Below are 16,542 nucleotides of genomic sequence, written 5' to 3'. Positions count from 1 at the left end.
AGGAAGTTGGATTTTTTGATTTCTATGTATCTTTTGGGTCCCAAATTTGCCCCCAAACGCGCATGCGCACGGTTATTTTTAGTCCCATAGAGTTTCTTTGAATTTTGTTGTTCTAGGAGAGGTATGTCCAGGTGCAAGCATTGAAACCAAGTGTCCCAAGTCCCAGCCTGACTCACTTCTTCACTGTGAATTAGAATTGGAGTTTCCAAGTTTACCTAGTCTTGAATTGTCTCTCTTGGGATTGCAACAGTACTCTTCTGGTATGCTCCCTTTGGCCAAAATAAATTAGCCAGAGTTTTGTATCTTTAAAACAGGGAGAAATAATGCTGCTTTTAAAAATCTTAATAAAAATGATGCAGAATAACTGAGAACACAGAGGTGTCTGAGGTGGGTAGAGACACAAATATTATTAGAGCAAGAAAGGAGCAAGCTCTGTTGTTGAAGGGAAAAGCCAATTCTGACTCCATGTTGGAACTTTTTCGTTGACTTGCGTTTCCTCGCTTTTATTATTATAATCATACATAATGGCCTGCCTCAGAGAATGCTGCACTCTCAGCCTATTAAACTAAAGTGCCTTTGTTCAGGACCCTGTCCACCTGCTGGATGGCAAGAAGGAAGAAATGAACACATGCCTTGCCTGAGGCTTGCCATTCTAGGACATATTAGAAAGGATTAATGACCTTTTTACTTTGTTTCCTCACCTCCCCCCATCTCTGTTCAATAAAAGAACCTAGCACTCAGACTTAGCACCACTTCCCTGCCACCCCCCCCCCGCCCCCGCAGAAGATGGTCATTTTGAAACATTAGTTTGGTATCTTCTCAGTGGGAAGCTTTCTGAGCTTTCCCAATAAAGTTACATTCCTTGCCTTAAAACTTCCTCGCTCAGATTCATTGGCCTGTCCTGCCGGGAGCAGAACCAGCTTGGACTTGGTAATAATGTGAGCTGCAACTACTCCAGAAGTCTGACCTTTTGACAGCCTACTAGTTTGATTTTTTTGCAGACTATCTCGTCCAAAGTATTATGTAATATAGACATACATATGATACATACATACACCCACATAAACATATATATAGATAAAATCTATATATATTTTGTTTTGTGACATAAAAGTTAAGATACTTGGAACTCTGGTTTGGGAACCACTCACGTGAGGGGAAAAAGTGGTGCTAGACTGGGCTTCCCAGGTGGTGCTAGTGGTAAAGAACCCTCTTCCCCATACAGGTAGACTTAAGAGATATGGGTTCAGTCCCTGGGTTGAGAAGATCCCTTGGAGGAGGGCATGACAACCCACTCCGGTATTCTTGCCAGGAGAATCCCACGGACAGAGAAGCCTGGCAGGCTACAGTCTATTGGATTGCACAGAGCTGGACATGACTGAGCGACTAACACACTATACTAAAACAGTAGTCTAGTGTATACATTCCTGTATGCTAAGTTGCTTCAGTCATGTTCAACTCTGTGCAACCATATGTACTGTAGTCCTCCAGGCTTCTCTGTCCATGGATTCTCCAGGCAAGAATACTGAAGTGGCTTGCCAATCCCTTCTCTAGGGGATCTTCCCAACCCAGGGATCGAACCTGTGTCTCCTGCATTACAGGCAGATTCTTTACCAACTGAGCCACCAGATTACTGTTACCATCAAACAAATTTTAAATGCAAAATGCCATTTTCATATTTGTGATTAATAGTGCTTTCTTAAATAATAGAGCTGTTCAAGAGCCCATAGTCTTTCAAGACTAGTCTCAATATTTTACGAAAAAATTCAGGGGCTTCCCTGGTGGTCCAGTGGTTAAGAATCCACCTGCCAATGCAGGAGACAGAGGTTCAATCCCTGGTCAGAGAACTGAGAGCCCACATGCCATGGAACAACCAATCCCATGCACCACAAGTACTGAGGCTTGTGCACCATAACTCCTGAAGCACCCTAGAGCTGGTGCTCTGCAACAAAAGAAGCCACCACAATTCGAAGCTCGGTCATCACAATGAAGAGCCCCTGCTCACCGCAACTAGAGAAAGCCTGCGTGTAGCAATGAAGAGCCAGTGCAACCAAAAATAAATAAATTAAATTAAATTAAAAAAATTTAAAGAAATAAATTAAATTAAATCAAAAAAATTTAAAGAAATTCATTGATTTTGGCCTAGTAATCAAAATATTTGTCTAAGACAGTCTGCCTCAGGGCAAGAAGGTCCTCCCCTCTCTGGTAGCTCAAGCGGGTTCATTAAAGCATTAGCGTTATAATCCTCACCGAAGCCCTGAAGATCTGGATATCCTTTGAGGAGAGTCACATTTGACTAGAAAAACATAAGGAAATAGACATGTGTGTTAAATACGAACATAAGTTAGCATAGAGAAAGCTTCTTTAGTCATTTTGCAAAGATTGAAAACCTCTCGCCAAAACCAAAGTAGACATAATAATCTCATAGATAAATCTCATCTATGAACAAAAATGTAAAACTCTTAACTAAACCTATAAAATCTTTATGCACTGAAGCTAGTAGGGTATTGAAAGACATATGCAATAACTAAATAGGTTTCACACCAGGAACATAGGCCTGAAGTACACGTAAGTATACTGTACATATACTGCTACCGCTAAGTCGCTTCAGTCGTGTCCGACTCTGTGCAACCCCATAGACGGCAGCCCACCAGGCTCCCCCGTCCCTGGGATTCTCCAGGCAAGAATACTGGAGTGGGTTGCCATTTCCTTCTCCAGTGCATGAAAGGAAAAAGTGAAAGTGAAGTCGCTCAGTCATGTCCGACTCTTAGCGACCCCACGGACTGTAGCCTCCTACAGGCTCCTCTGTCCATGGGATTTTCCAGGCAAGAGTACTGGAGTGGGGTGCCATTGCCTTCTCCGATACTGTATGTGGGATACAAATTTACTCTCTAGAAATCTCTATTGGAGGAACTCCCCTTGCAGGTTGTGGATGTGTACATTTTCTGGTACATTTCTATATGCCCACCAAGGGTAACATTGGAGCAAAGGCCTGCACAAGAGATGTGATGTAACTTGCTGTTCCTGCTTAGTCACTTCAGTTGTGTCTGTCTCTGTGCAACCCTATGAACTGCAGCCTGCCAAGCTCCTCTGTCCATGGGATTCTCTAGGCAAGAGTACTAGAGTGGGTTGCCATGCCCTTCTCCAGGGGATCTTCTTGGGTCTTCTGCACTGCAGGCAAATTCTTTACCACTGAACCACCAGGGAAACCCCGTGATATGACTTAGGTTCACGCAATTAGAATTTGACATCTGCCTTGTATTTTTCTCTGACAACAGTGGTAGTTTTCACTTGGAAAAAAATAAAACTGACACACAAAGCATTTCAAATGTTACTTGTCTGCAGGATTTGGTTCTGTTTCTTCGATGGGTTCTCTGCTGGTTAGGAATTCGTGGTCAGGCAGTATATAGTACACCCGGGCCTCACCCAGCTTCTGACGTGCATGGTCCCCTCCAGCCTCAGTATAATTATGTAAAATCAGGGTTGTGTGGTTGGCTGCAAAACCAGGGGTAAGCAGTTTTCTTAAAAGGAAATCCTGAAAACAGACTGTCACTCCCCATCTGACATCATGTGTTGCGAGGCCTCCTGTCTAGAGAGCACACAAACCCACAGGCGTTTTGTGGGGTTAAGAGAAGGCCTGGTCGGTGTTCCTCTCTCGGTGGAGCTTCCTGTCTGTCTCACAAACCTCCAGCGGCAGCAGGTGAGTCTTGAGGAGCCTGGAGGGAAACACCTACCCTCAGATTTATTGATTTATGGATCTGAGGCTTAGTGAACCTTTTGGTGTCAGCTAGAGGGGAACTCTTTCTGGTGAATGTGGCAGCAGGAGATGGTCACTGGAGCAGAGCGGAGTGTATGTATCCTGGGGGTGGGCAACAAACCCACTGGGGAAGGAAAACATTTTAAAATTTTTATGTTTTTAAATTCCATACTTTTAAACGTATTTTTCAGTGATTTCTATAATGTACATAATAAATATGCAGTAGAACATGCTTAAGGATGGACACATAATTAAATGATATCTATATCTATACATTTATATATATATAGTGCACGCTCAAAGTTTTTTACTGATGAAATGTATGATAAAAAAAACAACAAGAAACAAGACCACGGTGGTAGAAGTCTGTGAGGCAAGCGAGCCTGTTGATTTGCCTGCCAGGTTTCCAGTTCCTTCTCCCTAAAGTTCTCCCCCAGCAGTTTTGCTGAAGGGAAAAGGCAGAAACAGAATCAGCCAAGTTTGTGGCTGTGAAAGGTTACTCCATTCATTTCTTTGCTATTCAAACTTGAAATGGTAAGACTAGTGTTGTAGCCATGCGTTCCGGGAAACAAACTCCCTCAGAAGGACAATGCAGATAGTGGAGCGCAGCTTATTACACCGGCGGGCCCAAGGCAGAGTCTCCTCTTAGCCAAGGACCCTGACCGGTTTTTGTGAAAACCTTATACACCCTACGCGTACGTGCCTAAACCCACCTCCCCAAATTCCCTGAAACTAGTCTGAACAAAGGAAAAAGAAAGATATAATCAAAGTTAACCAGTGGTTCATATGCCTTAAGCCTAGGTAGTTAACAGTGGACAATTATCAATAGCTTGTGGTAATACCCCAATAAGCACAATAGAATGTATGGCATAATAGATTCTATTTGGTTACACAGATAATTAGGGTATTCCTTTAAGCGATGGAGAGCCTTCCTTCCAGAGGCCTGGTTTTCCAGTTGGTATGTCGTTTCCATAGATACTGGACATATAGCTCAAAGTCCACAATCCGGCCCAAGATGGAGTCCTGCTTTCAAGACAGAGCCTGTTCTGTTTCCTCCTTCACTAGGTCATTATATGTTTTCCTCTCAAACCTCTAGAGGAGTGTATAGTTTAGCAGAAGCGCTGAAGGAACCAAAACCACCGCATACCTACAAGGCCTTTTAAAAATTAGGATCTACTGGATAAAAGGGACATTTTACTTAGACTGTTTACTTTCCTAAAGTCATTCCAGCCATGCTTTAAAAAAAAAAAATTAACAGAGTAGGTAATTTAAACATGTATTGGTAATTTTGTAGCTTGTGCATGTGTGCCTAGTAACTCAGCTGTGCCCAACTCTTGGGACCCCCACAGACTGTAACCTGCCAGGCTCCCCCGTCCATGGGATTCTCCAGGCAAGGATAATGGAGTGGGTTGCCATTTCGTGCTTCAGGGGATCTTCCCGACCCAGGAATCAAACCCAGGTCTCCTGCATTGCAGGCAGTCTCTTTACCAACTGGGCTATGAGGGAAGCCCCTTGTAGCTTGTTGGGAAGGTCAACTCGATAGCACAGTGCCTTGGCTGTAATGAGAGCTTAATGAGGATTAGTTTTATTATGATTGGTTTTTTAATTATTATTTAAAATTTTTTATCGCTATGACAGAGCTCCCCACTCAGCCTAACTTTCTTGAGGTGCTTCTCTAGATTTCTGGAAGCTATTTGGGACCCTGAGAAATGTATTCTCTGTGCCTCTTTCTCCAGGCAGTTCTGGCTTTACTTTAGCCTTCAGTAAAAAGATACTAACTTTCATCTCTTTATCCCTGTCACCTTGCACAGTAAATGTTGATTGGATTGAACCAAATATTGGGAGAGGCAGTAACTTAAGTCAAAGGAATGATTATTTAAAGGCGGAATATCAGACGATATCATAGGGAGGGACAGAGAGCTCATCTCTGTGGGTTAATATTCCTCAGACCGAGAATCAGCTTAATCAGCCTCCATAAAGTCAGTCCAACTGTCCTCCTTCGTTAATGCAGAAAGCTGAGTGGTGGGTGGGGAATGGCCCACTCTGGGGCGTGCTGGTCCGGGGTGTGTTAGAGGAAGACCCTAGATTCATGGGAAGAGAAAAGTAGACAGTATCATTGTGCATGACAAGCAGGTGGCTCCCAGGTGCAGAGGTATCCCAACACCTGGAACTGTACCACACGCAGAACCAAGGGGCTTGAAGAGCAAGTCTTGGGAGCAGTACAGCGGGCCTCTGTCTTGGCTTGGGCTCCTATAACAAAATACCGTAGACTGGGCAGATTGAGAATCAGGTATTTGTTTCTTACAGTTCTGAAGGCTAGGCACGGTCAGGTGCCAGCATGGTCAGGTTCTGGTGAGGGCTTTCTTCTTAGCTTGCAGGCAGCCCCCTTCTTACTGTATCTTCACATGACAGAGACACAAAGAAAAAGAAGCATGCAATCTCTCTGATCTCTTCTTAAGGGCACTAATCTTACCAAGGGCTTCCCTGGTGGCCCAGGAGGTAAAGAACCTGCCTGCAGAGACGTGGGTTTGATGCCTGGGTCGGGAAGATCCCCTGGAGAAGGAAATTGCTACCCACTCCAGTATTCTTGCCTGGGAAATCCCATGGACAGGGGAGCCTGGCAGAGTACAGTCCATGGGGTTGCAAAGAGTTGGACACGACTGAGCGAATAACACTCATCGTACCATGAGGATCCCAGCTTTATGACTTCATCTAAACTTACTTACCTCCCAAAGGCCAACCTGTAACTATTATCACAGAACACAGTGTTTGTCAGCTCTGTGGCTTCCAGGCAGACTGCCATGAATACAATAAGCACTTGCAAATGCAAGTGGCAGGCAGTTTGGCCATTGGTTTAGCAATTTTCCAAAATGGTGGACGACTCCTGGGAAAATTCCAAATAAAGTTCAATTTTGCCTGGATCTACCTGAGAACCACAGCTTTAGGCTGTTTTGAGAAAACGATTGTGTAAATGGTAAAATACTCATGCATGCCCATTACCCTGTCCAACTCCAAAGAGCCAAGTAAGAAACAGAGGGGTGGGGATCAGAAAAAATCAGCTGGAATCAGACAGACATTCAAACTCTGCTGTACCACCTCCTTTGGTGTGACCTTGGAGTACTTATTAACCTTTCTAACCTTGACTTCCTCTTGTACAAAATGTGCATACAAAATACCCTCCTGATGCAGTCACTGAAAGGATCAAATGAAATAATATGTGAAAAGCACACTACACAGGACCTGGAGTATAGAGAGTTCTCAATAAAGGATTTTTGGGGTGGGACTTCCCTGGTGGCTCAGTGGATAAGAATCTGCCTGCCAATACAGGGGACACAAGTTTGATCCCTGGTCCAGGAAGATCCACATGTCGCGGAGCAGCTAAGCATGCACACCATAACTACTGAAGCCCATGTGCCCAGAGCCTGTGCTCCAGGAACAAGAGAAGCCACTGCAGTGAGAAATCCTCCCACTGCAACTAGAGAGTAGCCCCCTTGCAGAAACTAGAGAAAGCCACACGTGGCAAAAAGACCCAGTGCAACCAAAAATAAATAAATAAAAAGGATTTGGGGTAACGGGTAGGCAGGAAATAGGGAAGGGAAAAAAATCCACTTTCCTTTACTCATTTTAGGATCTCCAGTTGGAACCCTGGAAGACTGACAAAGACAGATAAACAAGAGAAAAACAAGCAGAAGTTTGCTAACATGTTCATTGCACATGTGCACAAGGGAGCACTCAGCGATGAGAAACCTGAAAGGTGTAGTTAGAACGTGGGCTCATAGCCTATCTTGTGCTAAAACAAAGGAAAGTGATTTGGGGCTTCTGAGTGGGAGGGGACAAGTTATGCGTGTCAAGAAGCAGCCAGGATCTCAGCAGTGTCCAGTGCTTAACCAGAACCTGATTTTCTAGGACCCATGCGACCATTAGGTTGCTTTAAATATTTTTCAATTTTGAAAGATTCATCTTCTGATCTAGACAGCTGGGCAAGGCGCTGTTCAGGTCAAACTCACTCTGAGTTGCATCCAGTTTATGGATCCTCTTTATCTCATTTCCCTAGTGGCTCAGACAGTTAAGAATCTGCCTGCATGAGAGAAGACCCCGGTTCCATCCCTGGGTCGGGAAGATCCCTTGGAGAAGGGAATGGCAGCCCACTCCAGTACTCTTGCCTGGAAAATCCCATGGATGGGAGAGCCTGCTGGGCTACAGTCCATGTGGTTGCAAAAAGTCAGACATGACTGAGCGACTTCACTTCACTTAGGTATTATAAGTGGGCTTCCTTGGTGGCTCAGTAGTAAAGAATCCACCTGCCAATGCAGGAGATCAGGGTTGGATCCCTGGGTGGGGACAATCCCCTGGAGAAGGAAATGGCAACCCACTCCAATATTCTTGGCTGGAGAGCTCCATGGACAGAAGAGCCTGATGGGCTACAGTGCATGTGGTCCCAAAGGGCCAGACAGGACTGAGCAACTGAGTACCCACCACGTATTATATAAGTAATCTAGAAATGATTTAAAGTATACAGGGAGGAAGGATGTGTATATGCCATATGCAAATAGGAGGCCATTTTATGTAAGGAACTTGAGCACCCCCAGGTCTTAGTATCTGTGGGGGGTCCTGGAACCAATCCCTGAGAGCAGAGGGACCTCTGTTCTTCTGAGAATCCGTGCAGAGTTGTGGGTCTCAAACTCCACTACGCGTTAGGACCACCCCAGACAACTAAAAAATGGTGATGCTCTGGTTCCTTCCACAACCACGAATGGTCAATTCAGTAGGCTTGGAATAGGACTTTGGTGTATTTAAAGTCCCCAGATGATTCTAAAGTGGAGCCGCGGCTGGGTAGTTGTGGATAAGCATTTTCGTACAGGACCCAGCTATCAAGATGCATGTAATATATACCCTTTATTAGCCATGTAAATATTTGCTTTACTAAGTCCTTCCTCTGTTCATTCTCAGTGCTCATGAAACTGTAATTTATAGCCCTTAGGATATCTGCTATACTATCAAATATATTTCATTATATTTAACAACACCCTCCTAGGAACAGCAAATGCTGCTTCGAAGCAGCGAGAATCAGATGAGGACAGAAGCCCAGACTGTCCTTTTCTCATCTGTTTCCTCTGAAACTGAGGAGATACTTAAAACTTGTGGATGGATAGGTGAACAGAGTTAAGACCATATATTGAACTTCTGAACTCGAATTTATTTATTGCTTTTTAAAAAAATACTAATTTCTAAAAATTTTTTTCAAACTTTAAACATTTTAGTTTTTACTGTTTTTTTTTTTTTTTTTTTGTATACCAAAACAAAACTAACCATGTTGTGATAGTTTCAGGTGGACAGTGAAGGGACTCAGCCATACATACACATGTATCCATTCTCCCACCAAAACTCTCCTTCTGTCCAGGCTGCCTAACAGTATAACACTGAGTAGTGGACTTGAATACATTTAAAGACTAGAGTGTTACATTTAAAGACTAGAGAATACATTTAAATAACTAGATTATAAATATCTATGTGTGAGAATGCTGATCTGGGTCTAATCACATAAGTGATAACAGGAGTAAATGTAAGTGAGGCCCCATCCTTCAGTCCAAGGGTCCAGGCACAGAAGACATCCGCCATGTTTTTAGCAATGCATGCAAAGGACTTTGTGGTTACCCTAAGACAGCCCTGGATCATATTAACAGGTGTAGGATCTGGAATGTCAGAAGCAATCATCCCATTTTTGTCCTTTTCCACATCACATCTGTGGTATTTGCAGTTCTGAAAACCACCATTGAGGGTGGGGACAATATAAAAACTAGAGAATATTTGGCAAAGACTCCTGGGATGTGGGGAAAAATCAAACCATGTCATACAGAGAATAGTTGGAGGACTGGGCAAGTTTTGCTTGGAAGAACGTAGGACTGTGGAAGTTATTTTTATTTATTCGAAAGGTTAACATTGAGAAAACAGACTGGATTTATCCAATATAACCATAAAGAGTTGGATTAGAACCAAATTTTAATTTCATACAAAGAATGATTTTTTCCAAGATCAAAGTTAGCCAAGAAAGGACTATGGAATGGCTTTCTTGCATAGATTGACGTGTTCTGGCAGCTGTCTATATGTCAGTGATGTTGTGGAGGAGCATTGGGGCTCCTGCTTAAATGCAGATGCTGCTTGGGTTGGTCTCCAGTGGACCCTGATCTTGCCTGCGTTTCTAACAAGCCCCCAGGTGATGTCGACTCCGGAGCCTCTAAGCTCCTTTTCAAGCCTGAGACTTTGACTTCTATGAAGTGGATTGTGTGTCTTCTCCTATGGGCTTCCCAGGTGGCGCTAGTGGTAAAGAACCCACCTGCCAGTGCAGGAGACATAAGAGATGAGGGTTCGATCCCTGTGTCTAGGAAGATCCCCTGGAGGAGGGCATGACAACCCACTCCAGTGTTCTTGCTGGAGAATCCCACGGACAGAGGAGCCTGGCAGGCTACAGTCCATAGGGTTGCAAAGAGTCAGACACGACTTAGAGATGTAGCATGCACACATACCTTTCCTACGCAAACTCCATTTCCTTTGATTTCTAGGTATATCATGCTGCAACCAGGTGTAAGGAGAGACCTTTGGGAAACTTCCCAAACAAAGCCAAAGTGCCCTATGAATGCCATGTAGTGGCTTTTCACTGTGGAGGAACAGAAAGGACTAATAGACTATGATCATTGTTCTTAATTCAGAGATGCCAAGGTAACCATTCTCTTTCCTGAAAAGTGGACCTGGTATTTGTAGAGATAGAGAATGAGTCATATCCATAAAATCTTATCTTCCTTTTTGCTTTGTACATCTGTATAGACACATCAGGGAGAAATTTGTAACTTTGCCTCTCAAATAAGACAAAAAGAAATTTTAAATGCCTTTCTTCATGGCTTCAGTTTCCCTCCCAGTTAAAAGGGTAAAAATGCCATCTCCTCTTGCTGGAAAGCATCCCAGAAGTCTCTCAAGGGCTTGGATATAGGCTGGGGATGATCCTGTCACCTCTCACCTCCCCATGTTTGGCAGAGACTGCAGGCTGCATATCCCTCCCCAAAATTCTTTTTCCTTCTTCCCTTTGTCATAGAACCTCTGGTTCTTAACTATAGGCCTGTGACTTCCCAGAGAAAGAGATCCTGTTTCCAAGATTCCTCTGCTCATTTTCCTGATCTATCTCTAAATGTCGATAATGATGGAAAATGACATTCCACTCGGGAATAATAGCAGTGATAAAAGCATTTTTTTTAATGAAGCATTGCTGTTTTATCCAGGATATTGAAAAGGGTGCGCTGTGGTCCAAGGAGCAGAGAGATGATGTCTTTGGTATCAGTTGTGGTGATGCAGGAGGAAGAATGCTGTGTTTGGCTAGGAAGTCTCTGTGTAACTTCATGAATCATGAGTCTCCCCGTCTGTCAGGGGTAAAGGGGCCTGGTGCGGTAGGAGTCAGAGGAGGAGCAATTTCTGTCACTGGTGAGAACGGTAGCATGGGGTCTATAGTAGTCCGTCTGTTCACTGGTAGTTTCCTCTGATGAGACAAAAATCAAGACACAAGAATGCATCTATAAACATTCAACATACAAATATTACATAGCCACTACTTGAGTAATAAAACATTGTTAAGTTTATTATAGATAAGAGAATTTTCAACCAGTACCATTTTTTTTTTAGTTTTATTAAAATTATCAGCTTCTTCTAGTTCTCTGTATGTGTAGGACAGTTAATGAAATTTCCCATTGTTTGTATTTGATCACTGAAAAGAAAATCAACTACTTTCTTTCTAACCTGTTGTTCCAGCCAATTGCTTTGGGAAGAACAACTGGAAGAGTTGGACACTGCCGCCCCCCCCCCCCAATGTTTAAGGTAGCAGATGTTCTGAAGGTAGCAGAGTTATAAGAAAGGGAGGCTTTATGGACTCGAGATTGTGGGGAGGCAAGAATCCCGGGGAGGCATTTGACTTTACTTTTGAGGCAACCGGCAATCCCAAAAGTAGTGGCTGAAAGGCTGGAAGCTGAGCAGGACTTTTAACAAACTCACAGGGCTGGGGGACAAAAGTTCAAGTTCAGGGGCTGCCGGGGAGAAGGAGTGGAGAAGGGCATGGCAACACACTCCAGGATTCTTGCCTGGAGAATCCCGTGGACAGAGGAGCCTGGTAGGCTACACGTTCGTGGGGTTGCAAAGAGTCGGACACGACTGAAGCGACTTAGCAAGCAGGGAGAAGGAGACTTAAAACCAGTCTATGGCTAGAACTCCAAAGACCTCACCCTGGGAGTAAGAAGGAACCAGGAGGGCTTGTTCTAATCATCTCAGTCTCCGTATGGATCAAGGTGGTCTGTGAATGTTGTGCCCATAGTCTACACAGTCTAGGAAAAAAAATACTTTCTCTCTGGAGGAAGGCAGTTTCATCTAGAACCTCAAGTCTGCAGTTTTCAAAAACAATGTTAACTGCTCAATCAAAAACAACCAGGCTTAAAAAAAGTATTAGAGGGAGTCAGGGGACAAAACTCGACTGACAAAGAAAAAAAATTAGAGAGGCAGACCCTCAGGAGATCCAGATAGTTGTAACTACTAGACACTGACTTTAAAATAACTATGATTAAAATGCTCAAGGGATTAAAAGATGGTGACTTTGACATAAAATGGACATTTTAGAGCTGAAAAGCGGAAGGAAGGAAATACAATATGTTTAAGAAACTATGATTTATTAAATGGTTTCACATATTTATATATATGAATATATGTATTTTTTTAAAAAATTGAAGTTCCTTCTCAGATATTATTAGTAGGATACATGTAATCAAAGTTTGAGAGGACTTTGGCTTAATAACTGTCTTCAACATTTTCAAAAAATTCTAAGGCTTTTCAAACAAATTCACAAGTGTTAGTTCTTCCATTAATTAGTTATTTTGTTAGTATGTGGAACATTCTTAATTCATAATAAGTGACTAAAGTTGTATTAAAAACAAGATATAAATGAGAAATTAGCCAGTATTATGATGACAAACCCTCAAACATGATTTCATGTTTCCTGTGTCTTTCCCTTTATTTTCCTGAGCCTTCATTGTTTTCTCAAGTGCTGATAACGATAGAAAAATTAAGAATGAAAACTTACACAGGTATTGCAGAGTTCATAAAGCCTCTGAAGGTACTGCAAGGGGGAAAAGACAAACCAAAACAGTTATCTGACACTTAATCGTTAGGAAATTTTGTTTCAGTTCAAAGATTTTTTTTTAAGTTCTCAAAAAAACATTACTTCCAAGAAGAAATTACAAAAATTACTTTAAGGTCTGTGAATAATAAAGGGGCTTGTTGTAATGTTAATTGGACAATCATGAAGAGAATGGAGCTAGGAGTTAGCCGAGAAGAGTACTGGTACAAAAATTTTCCAGAGATTAGCAGCCTCACTAAAAGAAAAAGCAACAAGGATCCATAGAAACATAAGAGATTCATCCCTGCCTATGAAAGGAAAGGGGAGTCAAGTACCAAGGTGAGGAACAGAGAGCTGTATGCTTAGGTAGTTCTCTGTGAGCAGAAACCTGAGCTTTCAAAGGTGCTCCAAGCATCTTCAGGGAGATGCAAAGAAGAAAGCAATATACCAAGAAGCCGCCATCTGCAGATCAAAGTCTGTATTAAAGATAATTCCTGAAAATAAGTATAAACTGATCTCTGGGCTTGCTTAGCAAAAAAAAAAGACAAAGACATTTGTCAGTTGAGATAAATTCTTCTAAAAGGAATTAATAGCACATGTGACTTTTTAATGAGGGCTTTTAGATACTAGATTGAATGAGTTTACCATGTGATACAAGAATAGTTGATATGGGCTCATTCTGTGATGGATCCTCTGAAAAGTAAAGACATAATATTAAATTGTAAAAACAAAATATTCTGGTGATTTCTGGGTTCTACATTGAAGTCAGATTCCTTACTTGTAAAAGCAGTTTCCTGACTTATGTTGTCCCCTTATTTGCAACAGAGAAGAATCTAAATCAGTTGCACACTGAGAATGGTGGTGTTCACTCAGACAAGAGATGACTCAAGGCTGATGTTCTGATTTTCACAGGCCTAGAGAGGTCTGTTTCTCTGGAGATGATTTTCCCAACTGGCAGGAACTGTCCACAGAATTCCTAGCTATGACAGTGAGGCTGTTTCCCATGCTTCCCACCTTAGATTTTTTTCATTTTTACCTTGGAGAAAAATTTTTTTTTAATGTTTTTCAAATGTAGTTGATTTACAGTATTGTATTAGTTTCTGCTGTACAGCACACTGACTTGGTTATGCATATATATTCTTTTTCATATTCTTTTCAATATAGGATATTGAAAGTAGTCCCCTGTGTTATATAGTAGAACTTTATTGTTATCCATTCTATATGCGGGCTTGCCTTTAGAGTCTGGGCAGGAGACTGTAAAGGATCTACCTGCAGTGTGGGAGACCTGACTTTGATCCCTGGGTTGGGAAGGTCCCCTGGAGAAGGAAATGGCAACCCTCTCCAGTATTCTTGCCTAGAGAATTCCATGGACAGAGGAGCCTGGTGGGCTATAGTCCATGGGGTGGTAAAGAGTTGGACACGGCTGAGTGACTAACACACACGTTCTATACATAATAGTTTGCATCTGCTAATCCCAAACTCACAATCCCTCTCTCCTCCATCCCACTTTCCCTTGGCAACTACAAATCTGTTCTTTATGTCTATGAGTCTATTTCTGTTCTGTAGATAAGTTCATTTGTGTCATATTTTAGACTCCACACATAAGTGATAACATATTTGTTTTTCTCTGTCTGACTTCACTTAGTATAATAATCTCTAGGTTCATCTGTGTTGCTACAGATGGCATTATTAATATTTCATTCTTTGTTATGACTAATACTCCATTGTATATATACTACATCTTCTTTATCCATTCATCTATCAGTGAACATTTAGGTTGCTTCCATGTGCTGGCTGTTGTAAATAGTGCTGCTATAAACATAGAGGTGCACATTATCTTTTCAAATTATAGCTTTGCCTGGATATATGCCCAGGAGTGGAATTGCTGGATCATATGGTAGTTCTATTTTTATTTTTCTGAGGGACCGCCATACTGTTCTCCGTAGTGGTAGCACTAATTTACATTCCCATCAACAGTGTAGGAGGGTTCCCTTTTCTAAGAGATAATCTTATAATCATACTTTATGCTCCTGAAAATATTACTTCTTGAAAATGTCTCACATGTTTTCTCTTTAAATCACATTTTCCTAGGAGACCACAAATATTCCTAATTTAGGTTGTTTTTTTTTTTAAAAAAAAACAACACACAATTACCTGCCAGTTGAAGAAGTAATCATGGCGAATTCCAGGGTAAAATTCTCGTACCTGTGAAAATTGACAGACAGAATATGGAGACTGAGGAAATAGATGTAATGATAATAATAGTAATTAACTAGGAGACTTGGACTTTGAGTTCCCAAAAGGCAGGGACTATGTTTTGTCATCTGGGTAGTTCTGGCACCTTGCATGATCACCCATCTCAAGAAACATTTGTTTTTAGAATAAGCAAATGAATGTTGTATCTGTTAACATCAGTCACTAATCTGTTTTAATACCAAAAATATTATCTCAGATATAAGCATACCTAGTTTTATTGTGCTTTACAGATAGTACATATTTTTTAAAACAAATCAGAGGTTTGTGGCAACGCTGTGACAAGCAGGTCTACTGTCCATTTTTCCACTAGCACTCACTCCGTGTCTCTGAGTCACATTTTGGTAATTCTCAAGTGTTTCAAGCTTTTTCATTATTATTATATTTGTCATGGTGATCTGTGCTCAGTGATCTTTAATGTTACTACTCCGACTTGCTAAAGGTTCAGATGATGATTAGTGTTTTTTAGCAATAAATTACTCTTCAATAAAGGTGCACATGGTCTAAAAATAAATTTAGAAAAGGAAAAATTTAAGCAAACAAAAAAAAATTAAGGTGCACATTGTTTTTCAGACATAACGCTGCTACATACATACATAATAGGTTATAATATAGACATAACTTTTATATGTACTGGGAAGCTAAGAAATTCGTATGCCCTGCTTTCTTGAGATAGTTGCTTTATTGCTGTGGTCTGAAACTGAACTCGCCATATCTCCAAGGTACGCCTGTAATTGTCTCATCGTGTTCACTTTCTGCTTAGTTCACAGTAACAACCTGAGCTGCAGTCTTCCTAAACCTACTATCACGGGGCTTCTGATTGTCTCAGAGTTCATCAAGGGCTTCTCCAGAGCAGTCAACGCCCCTTCTTCCACCAGCACTTCTCAACCTTGGCTGCCCAGTGGAACAGTCACCTGGGAAGATGATAAAAATCCCGATGCCTGCATCATGCCCCAGGCCAATTAAATCAGTCTTGGGAGGGCAGGACCCAGGCCTTAGGACTTTGTAAAGTTTCCCGAGCAATTCCAAAGTGCAGCCAAGATTGAGAACCACAGCTGTGCTCTGAGGCCAGGCGAGGTTCCCTGCTATGTTTGACTCAAATCTGTTGCTTTTCTGACAGAGTCGTCTTTTGTTTTTCTAACAGGGTTTTTGGTTTTTTAAAATATTTATTTATTTTTTTTGCTCCTGTGGGTCTCAGTTGCAGCATGTGGGATCTAATTCCCTGACCAGGGATTGAACCCGGGTGGGCCCCCCAGCCTGGGGAGCTTGGAATCTTAGCCACTGGGCCAGCAGGGAAGCCCTCTAACAGGGTTTTTAAAAATACCTTGAAAGAGCTACTTTTAGTTCCAAAGAAACTTAAAGTGGAGACTGTGACTTTGACTCCAAT

The sequence above is a fragment of the Giraffa tippelskirchi genome, chromosome 1 (assembly GCF_054371585.1).
Source record: "Giraffa tippelskirchi isolate mGirTip1 chromosome 1, T2T-mGirTip1v1.2.pri, whole genome shotgun sequence".
Taxonomy (NCBI): domain Eukaryota; kingdom Metazoa; phylum Chordata; class Mammalia; order Artiodactyla; family Giraffidae; genus Giraffa; species Giraffa tippelskirchi.
The sequence above is the reverse complement of the archived record's forward strand: the minus strand, read 5'-3'. Positions refer to the sequence as shown.